This window comes from Kogia breviceps, chromosome 12 (genome assembly GCF_026419965.1).
Source record: "Kogia breviceps isolate mKogBre1 chromosome 12, mKogBre1 haplotype 1, whole genome shotgun sequence".
Lineage (NCBI taxonomy): Eukaryota > Metazoa > Chordata > Mammalia > Artiodactyla > Physeteridae > Kogia > Kogia breviceps.
The window spans coordinates 77,169,115-77,181,866 of NC_081321.1; the positions used below are offsets into that span (position 1 = coordinate 77,169,115).

A 12,752-nucleotide genomic window follows, 5' to 3' on the forward strand; every position below is an offset into this window, starting at 1 on the left:
AATAGAATAAACTATATACCCAGTCTTTATTTATAGTCTTGTGATAGTGGAGATCTTCGTAAGCATTACACCAATGGTAGAAACTAAAGAATTAAAAAATAAAGAAGAAAAAGAAAAGAGGTTAAACTATGTAAAAATTAACTTCTGTACAACAAAGAACACCATAATAAAGTTAAAAATGAATGCCAACACGGGAAAAATGTTGGCATCATATATAATAGCAGCAAAAGAGTTATTACCCATAATTTATAACAAGCTCTTACAGATTAGCAAACAAAAGATGAATTCTCCAGCACAAAAAAAGACCAATTATATGAAAAGGCAGTTTGCAAGAGAAGAAATACAAATGGCTGCCAATATTCCACCAGCACTCAGACAACAATTAGGACTACTACAACTTCTATAGCTACTGCAGCAGCTACAACCAGCCTACCATTTACTGAGTGTTTATTGTGCACCAGGGACTGGGCTAAGGGCTTTACACATAATGCTTAAGAAAATACTGAGACAGGTGTAATTATTTACACTTTGCAATGAGGAGTACATGATTTAGTGAGTTGAGGCAGCTTGTCCTAGGTCACACCTTTAGCAGGGCTTTTGTAACTCAGAACTGTTTGCCTCCAAAGCGCTTGCTTTTCAGTAGACACTGACTTACTGCCTCTATATATCAGTGTACTTATGAAAAGAAAATCAAATGAAAGCAGCCTGAAGTTACCATTTGTTTTGTCTATCAGATTGGCAGTGATTTGAAAAGAATACTCATTGCCAGGGAAGGTCAGGATGTGGAGAAGCCTGGTGGGAGTATCAACTGGCATAAGCCTCCTGGAAGGCAGTTAGGCAATATGTATCAAAAGCCACATCCTTTGACATAGTATTTCTACTTCTAGGAATTTATCTGAAAGGACTAATTTGACAAATACTTGTATGTACAAGGATATTCAATTCAATATTGTTTATAAAACCACAAGGTTGAAGGAAACTTACTTGTCCTTCAATGAAAGATTGGTTAAATCAGTTAGGGGAGAATTGATGATATAAAGCTATATTTATTAATTTTTGAGCATTGTCCTATTCAAATTTATTATTGGATGGAAAAATAAAACAAAACAAAGCAGGTTGCAAAACAGTCCATGTGGTGCAACCCTATATTTGAGAAACTCAAATTGTTTATATATGCATGTGTGCCAAGAAAAAAGTCTGGGGCGTGGTGTTGACAGTGGTGTAATTATAAGTGATTTATTTCCTTTATATGTTTCTGCAATGTTTATTGATTTATTTTTTGCTGTTACACGTATACTCTGCTTTTTAAAAAGTACTTTAGAATACATATAATTTCCCCGTACTGATGGAACATCCCAACTTGAAGATTAAGCACAAAATCTGGGGAGCTAATCCAGGTCTGTAAATTTACTTTGCTTTTGTTAGGGGGTATTTAGGTACTTTCCATACTTACATTTTACTCTTTGAAAGTTGACACGGGCATGAGTTTACACATACACATGATTTCCCACATGTTTTTCCAAGAATTGCCAGATTTCTTTTTCACTGATTGTGCTTAAAGTCAGATTTTGCCAGCTATTTGGTTTACAAAATCCAGTCGGTGTGAAATTGACGTGAATAAACTTTTTAATAGATATAAGGAAGTCCTATTCATGTTTGCCCGATCAGTAGATCAAGGTCAGATTTCCTTATTGGGCTGACACCTTCTTAATAACAAATGGAGTTTTTAAAAGTAGGCTTAACAAATGTAGCTGAGGAGTCCTGCCCAAGGGAAAGGTTTAGAAAAGTATTATTTCTGATAGGGAGGCGGCCATGTTGGGAATATCTTAAAAGGCTTGATATAACCTAGAACTTACTATGAAACTGTGAAAACTAATATATGGCATGTGAGCAATTTGCACAGTGCTTTTCAACATCTTTCTAAACACTCAACATTGTTTAGTGATGAGAATTGTGGGCTCAGGAGTGTACATTTTGGTGGTGTTTGAAGATTTGGATATAGGGATTTGAGTTCCGTTTGATTGAACTGGCAGTTTAAGAAATAGATTTTTAAATTGCTTACCAAATGAAAAAGGAAAACACTTGTAGTGAAAATGCTGGCTGTAGATAGTTCTAAAGGCCATTTGGGGCAACAGAACAAGGTGACAATCACGGAGAAAATTGTTAGTAATGGGCTCTTAGAGACAGGGTCTTAATGCAGGTGTTATTTTAAATTAAAGTGGTTTGTTGACCCTGTTTTTCTGTTTTGACATTCTCTTTCAAAGGTATATAAGTTATACTGATACTATTTGAATAGTGGAACTCTTATGTAGCAGTTAAGAGGGTGCCTTTTGGAGTCAGGCAGACCTGTGTTAAAATCCAAACTCTACTACATAGTCGTTTTTTGACCTTGGGCAAGTTACCCAGTCTCTTTAGGTCTCCCTCAGTTTCTTCATCTCAAAAATACCAACCTTACAGGGCTGTTGAGAAGATTAAGTGAGATAATTTTTATAAAGAGCTTAATAGCATCTGACACAGGTAAATGCTTAGGTTGCTTTAATGATTATGTGCAGTTCAATCTTATTTAGAATATTTTTATAATAATATGTAGTATAATGGAAAGAATGCATGTTGTACTGTCTAATGAACCCACATTTGAACCCTGGCTGTGCCCCTTAAGAACCCCATAATCTTGGGCAAGTCACTTATGTGCTGAGCCCGAATTTTCTCCTCCATGAAACGGGGTCCTCTGTAATGTTTACTTTGTCAGGTGTTGTGAGGATTAGAGATGGTAGGCCAAGTGTCAAACTCTGTGTTTGGAGCAAAGTAGGTATTCAGTGAATGGTAACTATTGTCATTGCTGTGAAATCTAATAAATATCGAAGAACCTCTTAAGGGCTTTTTATATTTTCCCTCTTTGTTTTTTACCTTTAGTTTCAATTCTTTAAGAAACTGGGTACACATAGCCAAGACTATGCAATATAAGAAAAGCGAAAGAAGTTATATAAAATTGATCATAGTACTACATTCGGTAAACCAAAAGAATAAGAGTCTGAAGTGATGGACTGTATTAATAGAGAAGGATGTGTACATAGGGCCTGGCCTTGGGGCCCTTGACGGGGACTGGTCTCTCAGGAAGAAGCAGCATGGAGGGCAGTGGTTTCATTTCTCCTGGTCGCCCCCTGTCACTTACTACACTGAGGAAGTGTATGTCATGGGCTTCTGATCCTGTGCTGGCTGACCAACTGGCCAGTCCTCTAGAACAGCTGCTGGAGGTGCCTGGTGCACTGGCACTGAGGGCAGGCCTGGCTGGCTGGCAAAAGCACTTGTGATGTTATGCTAATGAGTCTTTCTGTGGGGGCTGCCCTCCCAGGTGGGCTTTGTCCACACACGGTCCATCTTGCTTCATATTTGCCTGGTATGGTGCTTGATGTATCCATTATCCATCCATCCATCCATCCATCCATCCATCCATCCATCCATCCTATAAGTGCTAGGTATAGCAGTGAAAAACAGATAAAATCCTTGCCTCAAGGATCTTACATTTTAGAGATTCAAAGCATACTTATTTATTTACTTGTTTGTTTATTTATTTTAGGCTGCGTTGGGTCTTCGTTGCTGTGCGTGGGCTTTCTCTAGTTGCGGCGAGAAGGAACGGGGACTACTCTTTGTTGCGGTGTGCGGGCTTCTCATTGTGGGGGCTTCTCATTACGGAGGCTTCTCGTTGCAGAGCATGGGGCTCTAGGCGCGCAGGCTTCAGTAGTTGTGGCTCACAGGCTCCAGAGCGCAGGCTCAGTAGTTGTGGCGCACGGGCTTAGTTGCTCTGCGGCATGTGGGATCTTCCTAGACCAGGGCTCGAACCCGTGTTCCCTGCATTGGCAGGTGGATTCTCAACCACTGCGCCACCAGGGAAGCCCCTCAAAACCCCTCAAAGCATTTTGAAATATCAAATGTAGTCTCTCATTTGCTTTTTACAATGAATATGTGAGTTTTGAATTTTTTAGTACTTTTATTTGGTAGATGAGGAAGCGGAGATACTTTGAGATTAAATGGCCTACCCAGGATAATAGTACTATGAGTAGAAGCCCTTAGTTTTCATTCATGGTTTAGCACCCTTTCTCCTATGACACTATGCTTTCTATTCTAAATATGTTTTCCTTTATCAGAGCACTTTTTTTTTTTTTTTTTCAGTACGCGGGCCTCTCACCGTCGTGGCCTCTCCCGTTGCAGAGCACAGGCTCCGGACGCTCAGGCTCAGTGGCCATGGCTCACGGGCCCAGCCGCTCCGCGGCATGTGGGATCTTCCCGGACCGGGGCACGAACCCGTGTCCCCTGCATCGGCAGGCGGACTCCCAACCACTGCGCCACCAGGGAAGCCCCAGAGCACTTTTTCATACTGTTTTCTTCTTGATATATCAATCACAGGTAGCCAAGGGAATTTGAGTTCAGTGGACAAGCTTTAACCTTTCAGTGTGTTCCTATTGCTCTTAGGGTGAGATTTGAATCCGAACTGTCGTCTACAATGTCCTGAAGCATCTGGCTATGCCAGCTTCCCAGCTTGTCTTGGAACACTTTCCCTCTCATAACCTGCCTTCTTTCCTCACCTCAGAAGCATTGTGTTCTCTCCAGCTTCAGGCCTTTGCATATTTTGTTCCCTCTGCTTGGAATGCTTCTCTCTCTTCCCCCTCCTGTCCCTCCATACCCACCTTCATCGAGTTTCACTCGACTCACAGATCTCAGCTTTAATGCCACTTCTGCGGGGAGGCCTTCCTCATCCCCCAGCCAAAGGTCAGGCCCCTGTGCCATGCATACTTTCTCACAGCATCCTGTGGTTTTTCTTCGTAACAAGCCTATCACAATCCATGGATTTGTTTGCTGCCTTCCTCCCGTCTTGGAATGGTTAGAAGATAAGCTCTATGAGGGCAGGAACTCTGGTTATCTTGTTTCCCCTGCTGTTTCCTCAGCTAGCACTGGGCCTTACATTAGATGCTCCAAAAATATGGAATGGAGAGTGGCTGGAGCAAATTTATGGTTTGTTCAATTTCACTTCCCTCTGGAATCTGATTCTAACAAGGAAGGTGGTTTATGAAATGGTGTAGGTTACTCATGTTTCATTAATGTTTAAATAAGGAATGGGAAAGCAACTACTAAGATTTGGAAAGTTAATAAAGTGGCAGCAAAAAGTGACAAAGGGGAGAAACAAAACTCCATACAGAGCCTGGGGGAAAAGAGAATAGAACAAGTTATTTGTTTTTGTGTCCCTTTCCCACTAAACTTCGAGCAATTTGAAGTCAAGCACCAGAACTTGTTTATGTTTTATATTGTAAAAGAAAGTACAGTGCCTGGCTCATAGTAGCTCTTGAAGAAATGTTGAATGAATGAATGATATACCTCTTACCTTTGAAGCTGCCTTCTTGTGTTCTTAATGCTGAAATTAGAAATAGGAATAGTATGATTTGTAGACAGAATACTGGATTGAGAACCAGACAGATATAGGTTTAAAACTGCATTGAGAATGGGAATAAGTCTGCCTACCTACCAAGTGGGCTTATTGGGAGGGTGGTGTATAAAGTGACTGGCACGTGTAAGAGGTCCTCGAGAGATCTGAGCTCCCCTTTTCTGCCTCTCTCCCTTTGCTCTAGTCCCAGAAAAACTTCTGAGGATTATGGTACCTAAATTGTTAAAATAAATAAAGAGAACTTCAAAGAAAATCATGCCACTGGAGCTTTGACATGAATCAGTACGTGGCACTCACATTTATCAGAGCAAGCATGACGCCAGATGCTTAAACAGCAACGCAGGATGTTGTGTAGGAATTGGAGAATAATGTTCTTATTATTCTTGTCTGTGGTCAGCCTGTTACTAGAAAAAGAAACCAAAATGATTTCTAAGGTCCTTAGGTTCAAACCTTTCTGTTTTGACCTCCGTCATTTATGTTTTTCCCATCTTTACTTAGAAACATCACCTAACCCCAGCTCTTCCTCACATTCTTTCTTCTAATGGTTTTATTTTGTTCTCCACAGTAAATTCTCTCTTTTACTTCCATCAGTGGCATTTCAAATACTTTTGATGGGTGGATGGAAGGTGTGTTAAATTTTGATAGATCCACCAATCTCCCTGATTTCCTTTAGAATGTGACTAGGTAGCCCGATTATTCTCCCGTACCCCAGCTCCTATCCCCATCTAATTATGATACAGAGGACAGAGAAGTGCGACCAGTTTTTCTTTTTCCTCTGAGGATAGAGCCAGAACAAATGGTTTCAGACTACAGCAGAACGGACTTTAGATCAACCAGCAGGATCTATGTGAGCCTTGCACTAGGCTCATTATGTTTAAAAGCTAGAAGTCATTTTATAGCCACATCAGGTTAGTTCTCATTTATAGCACCTGTTTTTTTTCGTGCAAAATATGCAAGGCTCTGGAGATACAAAAACAATTAGTTCCTCGAGGAGTTTGAGTCCAGCAGGGGAGACAGACGCATGAACAGACATGGTACTATCTGATAGAGGCAGTGCAGGTATGTGTACAAGTGACACAGGAGGCAGAGATGGACTCAGATGTGGGACAGGTGAGGGGTGGTGGCATAGGCCGCCTGCTGAAGAGTAGAGTTCACTGTGTGGACAGGTTTGGAGATGCTGTTCTAACTAGAGGAAAAAGCCCGTGGAGAGACACGGAGACATGTACTAGCATGGTGGGTTCAGGGAACTCCAAGTAATTCGATATTGTTTGATTGTCAAGTACGAAGGCTGTTGTGAAGTCTGGCAATGCCAAGGTAGGTTATAGAATTTCTTTCTTTGAAGTCTTAAAAATCAAAATGAAGCATTTATGTCTGCTTAGGATGGTTTGGGTAGTATTTTTGCCAGAGGTAGAGGCATATACTGTATGTATCAGAGAAAGGTCAATGCCTATTTCTCTAAACGTTGAAGTTGTATTAAATAATTTAAGAGAAAGGACTCAAACTTTGCACTTTACTATATTTGCTATTCTGGGACGTACAGTTTTCAAGTCACTTAACTAAGGCACTCTGTTTTGTGGAACTCTTCTCTCTCTTCATGAAACAAATGCATTCATAAAAAGCAGTAGAAATTCAGTGTCCCCCTTTCTCCATTGGAGGGGTGTTTTCTTTTGGAGCAGAGGTAGTTCCCAGGGAATCAGTGTAAGAGTCCGAAAAAAAATGGAGGGTGGCCTCTCCTGGGCCACTCTTGGCTGCCTGGGAGTGAAATGGAACCTCGGATATTGTGTACCTTTAAATCGTCCATGTTGCCTGTTTCACGGCCTCCCCAGGCCAAGGAACTGGCTAGTCAGTTTCTAGTTCTCAGAACTGGAGCAGGACTGCTGTGCTTGCAGTTGCATGCTTTTTATGGAACAGGGAATGTTGTTTAGGGAATTTAGGCAGCTGGAACCTGCCACATTAGCAATTTGGACTAAGGAAAAATTTCAGAGTGAGAAAATAAAGCTTATTATATAATTTCACTTGGGTATTTAGGAGGCTGAGAGGGGAGATGAGAGTATTATGAAGGCAAGTAGGAGAGTTTCATAAACAGCTCCCTCCCTCTCTATTCCTTTTTACTGTAAGAGCTGGATTTAAATAGGGTGATCACGTGGCCCATTTTGAAAAGGGCAGTCATGTTCTTCTGCTGTTCCTTAGCTGTTTTTTCAGTTGGAGCAAAACAACAGCGCTGCTCACTTTTTGCAGGGTTAGAGGAAAAAGGAAGGGCTGGCAGAAGAATGGGGTGGGAAGCTAGAGGAGAGAGGAGAGGCCAAGAGTGTCAGACTGTGGGGACGGGGACCTGAAGGAGGCCCCTTTGGCCTCAGGGATGGGGCCTGGAACTCTGCCTTTTTGAAGCCTGTTGACGATCTCATCCTAATTTAGCCTTTTGTGGAATCTTCCATGAGATGTGGTTGCCAACTTCAGCCTTCCTAGAGAATAGAGCCTGCTGAATCTGTTATGAAGTCTACCCAGAAGAGTTGGCAACGCAGGCCCCCTCCTTAGAACCAGGATAACACTGACAGGAGGTGAAAGTCCGCTCCTGCTTTAAGAAAACACAGTCAGTGCCTCACACCTGTTTCACCCCCACTGCACAAAAGACAAAAAAACCACCGGCCCTCAGCAAAAAACGAAAACTGACGTCACTGTAACCTTTGGTTATTCTTTTTTTGTGCGTAAAGTGTCAACGTCTTGTTTTATCTTGTAAACAATGGAAATCTTATTTCTTTCCAGAAAATTACAGAAGGTAACAGGGACCAGATTCAAACAGAATAAAAATCATAAGTAACCCAGAGACTCTGGCTTAAAAAAAGAAAAAAAGAAAAAGAAAAAACGTGTCCTCTCGACCTTAAAACTTGTCTTAAAGGGAAATCATTTAGGTTCCTGGTGGCTTCTTTTTTCGTCATACTAACTTCTGTTAGCAAAGTGTGATTTTGAAAGGATGCAGGGGGTTTGGGAAAAGAGAGCTTTATATATTTTTTGTTTTTCCCTCCCTTTCTTCTCACAGCAAAATACAAAGGTATCTGACCGTAGAGATGCTTAAACTGAGCTGTTCTGATTGACAATGGTCAGGACATGGAAGTGTGGTGCCCCGGGATGGGCAGCTGCCCGGACAAAGGACCTGGCTGGCTGTACTTTCCACCTCTCTCTCCTACACCCAAACGGGGAGATTTGAGCAGTGGTTAATGTAGCCTCTTCTCCTTTTAAAAAAATGTGTCCCCTTCTCATTTCCAACACAGATTTGAGGTTGTTACTTGCTTATCTTAACAGAACATGTGTCCTGAAAGTATTATTTAATATAGAATATAATGTTATTTAGATCTTATTAAATTATCCTATTTTTAGGGTATGCCAGTGGACTAAATTTGTCTGAACTACTGAGATTTAGATTATCTAACTTTTATTGGCATTGGAGGATTTCTCTTAAAAAAAGCTATTGAGATTAAATATCAATATCATATAAATCTTTCTAGGAAAATATAATCGAAAGCGTCAAGGCTTCTACAGTTGGTGGTTTCTGTTATCTTGGTTCACAGAGCTATGACAATGTCATTGAATTTCAAGAATTCAAAAAGATAAAAATAAAACTCATAGTTTTGAAATGGAGAAAGAGAAAGATCCTGGAAGTTGTCTTCTGTTTTTGAAATAGTTATTCTCACCTTAAAAGTACAAAAACTATTTTTCATTTATTAAGAAAAAACCCTGCCAGCTTATACTCCTGAATTAATGCAAAGACCAGTATTTTATAAATAAACACTACTAATAATTGTGGAGGCTACTGTTACAACTCTGCTTTTGATTTATTGCAAATATGCCTTCAATTTTCTTCCTCATTACCAACCACCTTCTTTAATTACAATAGGACTTTCATACAATATTTGTATTGTTTATTTTGAAGCATCTAACTTTAAAAGTTTACTGATTTTTATAGCAAAAAATACAAATGTTTTTATTTTAGGATACAGACCATAAACTAAAACGTTACTGGGGGAGTTTGACCAAAGATACAAAAATATATGGGAGGAAAAGTATACTTGCCTAATGCTGTGCACATTTTTACAACAGAACAAATGACATCTGGATTTAGAGTTTTAACTAGTAGTAACCTCATTTGTTTAGTAATGACTTTTAAAATAGAAAAAGAAAAATCTGCCGAAGCAGACCAGGCACTTACTAGATATTGAACTTGGATGAGCTGAAGTTAGTGAAGCAGGGTAATTAGAATAACTTTATCAACATCTAAATATTTCTCCTTTTCTTTAACATTTCAATTAAGTGTGAAGAAGTCCCAGAAATGAGATACCCATTAGCTACATGAAAGGAATTCTGAGGATTATAAGCTAGCCACACTTTTCTATGGCATGAATACTTTTTTCTTTTTTTTTCTTTTTTTAAAAAATAATTTGGAGGGGATTTTTAAATTTGTTAAGCTTCCCTAACGCTGTGGTTTACCACAGGTTTTGCTTTTAATAAAAAAAAAAAAAGAAAAACTTTAAAAAGAAGCTATCTGAATCAATTCATTTTTGTTTGTAAGTCAGTCATTTTTGTTTGTTATTAAAAATAAGTGGACTATATTTCTGTGAAAACCACATTCTTAATGTCACTACCTACCTAGAAAATATAGGAGTCATACTTGATCATTCCTAATCATTTTGAAATTCTCTGATCATTTTTTTTAGGGCCAGCATTGACTGATAATAATTGTGTGGCTCGTTATTTATTCTTGTCATAGTAGTTTAGTTATTTTTGTATAACTATGGTTTTTTCAAACTAGTTGGAAATGGTTCTACTTGTGATTATCAAAGTATGTACATTTGATAATTTTGTTGTTTAAAATACTTAATACCTGTTCAAAGCTGTTTGAGTTTCGGTTTTAAAACAGCTCTGTAGTTTGGTGAGTCCTGCAAGAGATTCCGGCTTTCTCCGTGGCCTGCCAGCCAAATAATTTTTGCAGCATTTTCCTTTGCTTTCTTATAAACATTTTAAAAATTTCCTTGCTTTTTCGTAAGTTCAACGATTACGTTAGAAAGTACTGAAGTTGCTATGAAATTGCCCTTTAGTTTTTCATATATTAGGGAGAAATGATAGATTTTTGCCTATCCCCTGTAAGTTGTTAAAACAAATACTGAGGGCTGCTATTCTCATGGAGCTGTATACTTGCCCTATTACAGATGAAATGATTATGTCTGACTGTATTGCTTTAAAATGAGTTTTGTTGCTTTCACGGTTAGGCAAAGATATTTAAATTTATTTTTGTTCCGTGTATCATGTAATATACTTCTCCCCCATCTTGTGCTCCCAAATTTGGGATAAGCATTGAATCCTTTTTGGACTGCAGGTTGCTGTCTGATTTACTAGAAAGCATGATGCATCTAAAATAGTGGCTAATGATTATGGAGTCCCACCTTAAAGGTTATCAAGAGAAAAAGTTAAAATATCAAGGAAGGTGCTACTACAGTAAAAACCTTATTTCCTCTGTCAAACCGTGATATCTTATAGGAAGCCTTGGACCTTATTCTCAGCTACCAAAAATATTTAAATATGAAAGTAAAGATGACATGAGAGTGTAGTACATTGTTCTTAAGGCCCACTGTTCTCAAGGTGAATGGTTATTAATCTTGGTTTGAATGTATAAATTATATAAGATTAATTTACAGATAGGGTCGATGGAGGTTAGTGCATGGGGTTTTAGAATGAGGAAGCTGATAAAGTATTACTCATCAGCCTTTCTGCTTCCGTTTTTGACGCTGTTAGTTTTACTTTTCTGTGTTCTTAAAGCTGTGGTCAAAGTAAGTAGGCTTAGAGAGAAAACTTACATTATTTTCTCCTTTGTAAAATAAGGGGGCTGGACCGTGCTCTTTCTAGGCAGTTTCCAGAGATGTGAATCTCGGATTCTGAACTCTCACTTGCTCTTTCGGAGCTCTACCTTTCTACTCTGCACGCCCTGCTTTTTGTTATCTGATCTGCAAGTCAATGTTATGGAAAGTCTCTGTTGTAATGCAAACAGCCTCAGCTTCAGGTCCCAGCTGATACCAACAACCCAAACACGCTATTCAAACCACCTCGGAAAGAAAAATCGTTTTAAAAGATGGCAAACTTTGCTTTCATGTTCACCCCAAACGAAGTTCTCGAGCAGCATCTGGCTGTGCAGAGTAATCCAATCTATTTTAACGCAAAGATTTTTCCAAGAAGGCAGGAAACAGTCAAGGGGAAGGCTTTCAGGCATCTGCTGTTTCGTTTCCAGATCCCTTGTGTTAATTTAATGTTTCTAGGGAACCAGGCTCTTTCTTTTTTCTCAGAATCCCTTCTCTAGGAACTGGTGAGTGCGGTGGCGCTGTGCGAATAGCAGATAAAGCAGAGAGCTTGGCTGGGGCGCTCCGCGGTCCTTTGCAGCCTGGTCATCCCGCCACCCCTGGGGCGCCCTGGGTGTGATCTGCGGGTGACTCGGCAGTTTCCCTTCGTTCCTTGCATCTTACGCAAAGGCGGCGCCCGGAGTGACAGAGGTATACTTGAAAGACGTGTTTACTTGCATTTGTCCGATTTGGCCTTCGTGAAAGGTAGCTAGGAAGCGACTGGCTCTTCCTCGCTCTACCAAAACCAGGGAAACTCGGCCAATCTCCAGGAAACAAACCAAACCCAAACACAAACCTGAGTGAAGTGTGAATCTTGCATTAAACACTTGGATTTGTGTTCGGGAAGAGAATCCCGGGAGAATTGGCGTTCCTTTCAACAGCCTGCTGCCCATCCTCGGTAAATTAGCAATCACAGGTTGCCGGGAAATTTCTTGTCCTTGTGTAATGAGCAGGTTCGGCAGATTTTGTTTTGAAGGGGCAGACTGTGCTAGTGGAGTCAGGTGTTTGTGCGGCGCCAGAATGTTAACGCCTTGTGTTCTGGGGCCCTTATCTTCCGGGCAGGGACTCTTTCCCATTCTCGTTTCCCACTTCAGAACCGAAAGGATGCATCCAAACTTCGCCTTTGAAAAGGAATTCTGCAGAATCAAAAACAAAAAAAGGCTGTCCTTTAAAATAGTTTCGTTTTTGGATATTCGTATCTGTCTAGAAACTTAGAATGCTAGTAATTCATGTTGCTGTGAGAATTGCCCTGGTACCTAAGGTTAAAGTTTAATGAGTTCACATGTAACTTACCTAGTACCCTGATAATGCCAGTATTCTTATAGCAGCCAAAGTAACTGTGTTACTAAGTTGTTGGAATCACAGAATTTGAGTTGGAATAGAGTGTAGAGGTCATTTAGGCCAATTTAAGAATCTCTTTTTATAACATTTCT

At 39.9% G+C, this 12,752-nt stretch overlaps 1 protein-coding gene across 6 annotated transcripts in view; it reads left to right on the forward strand.

Annotated features, from left to right (window-relative positions):
• The window catches only part of CRADD (CASP2 and RIPK1 domain containing adaptor with death domain), a 233,167-nt gene that overhangs the window by 37,816 nt on the left and 182,599 nt on the right, over positions 1-12,752 (forward strand). The window lies entirely within an intron of this gene.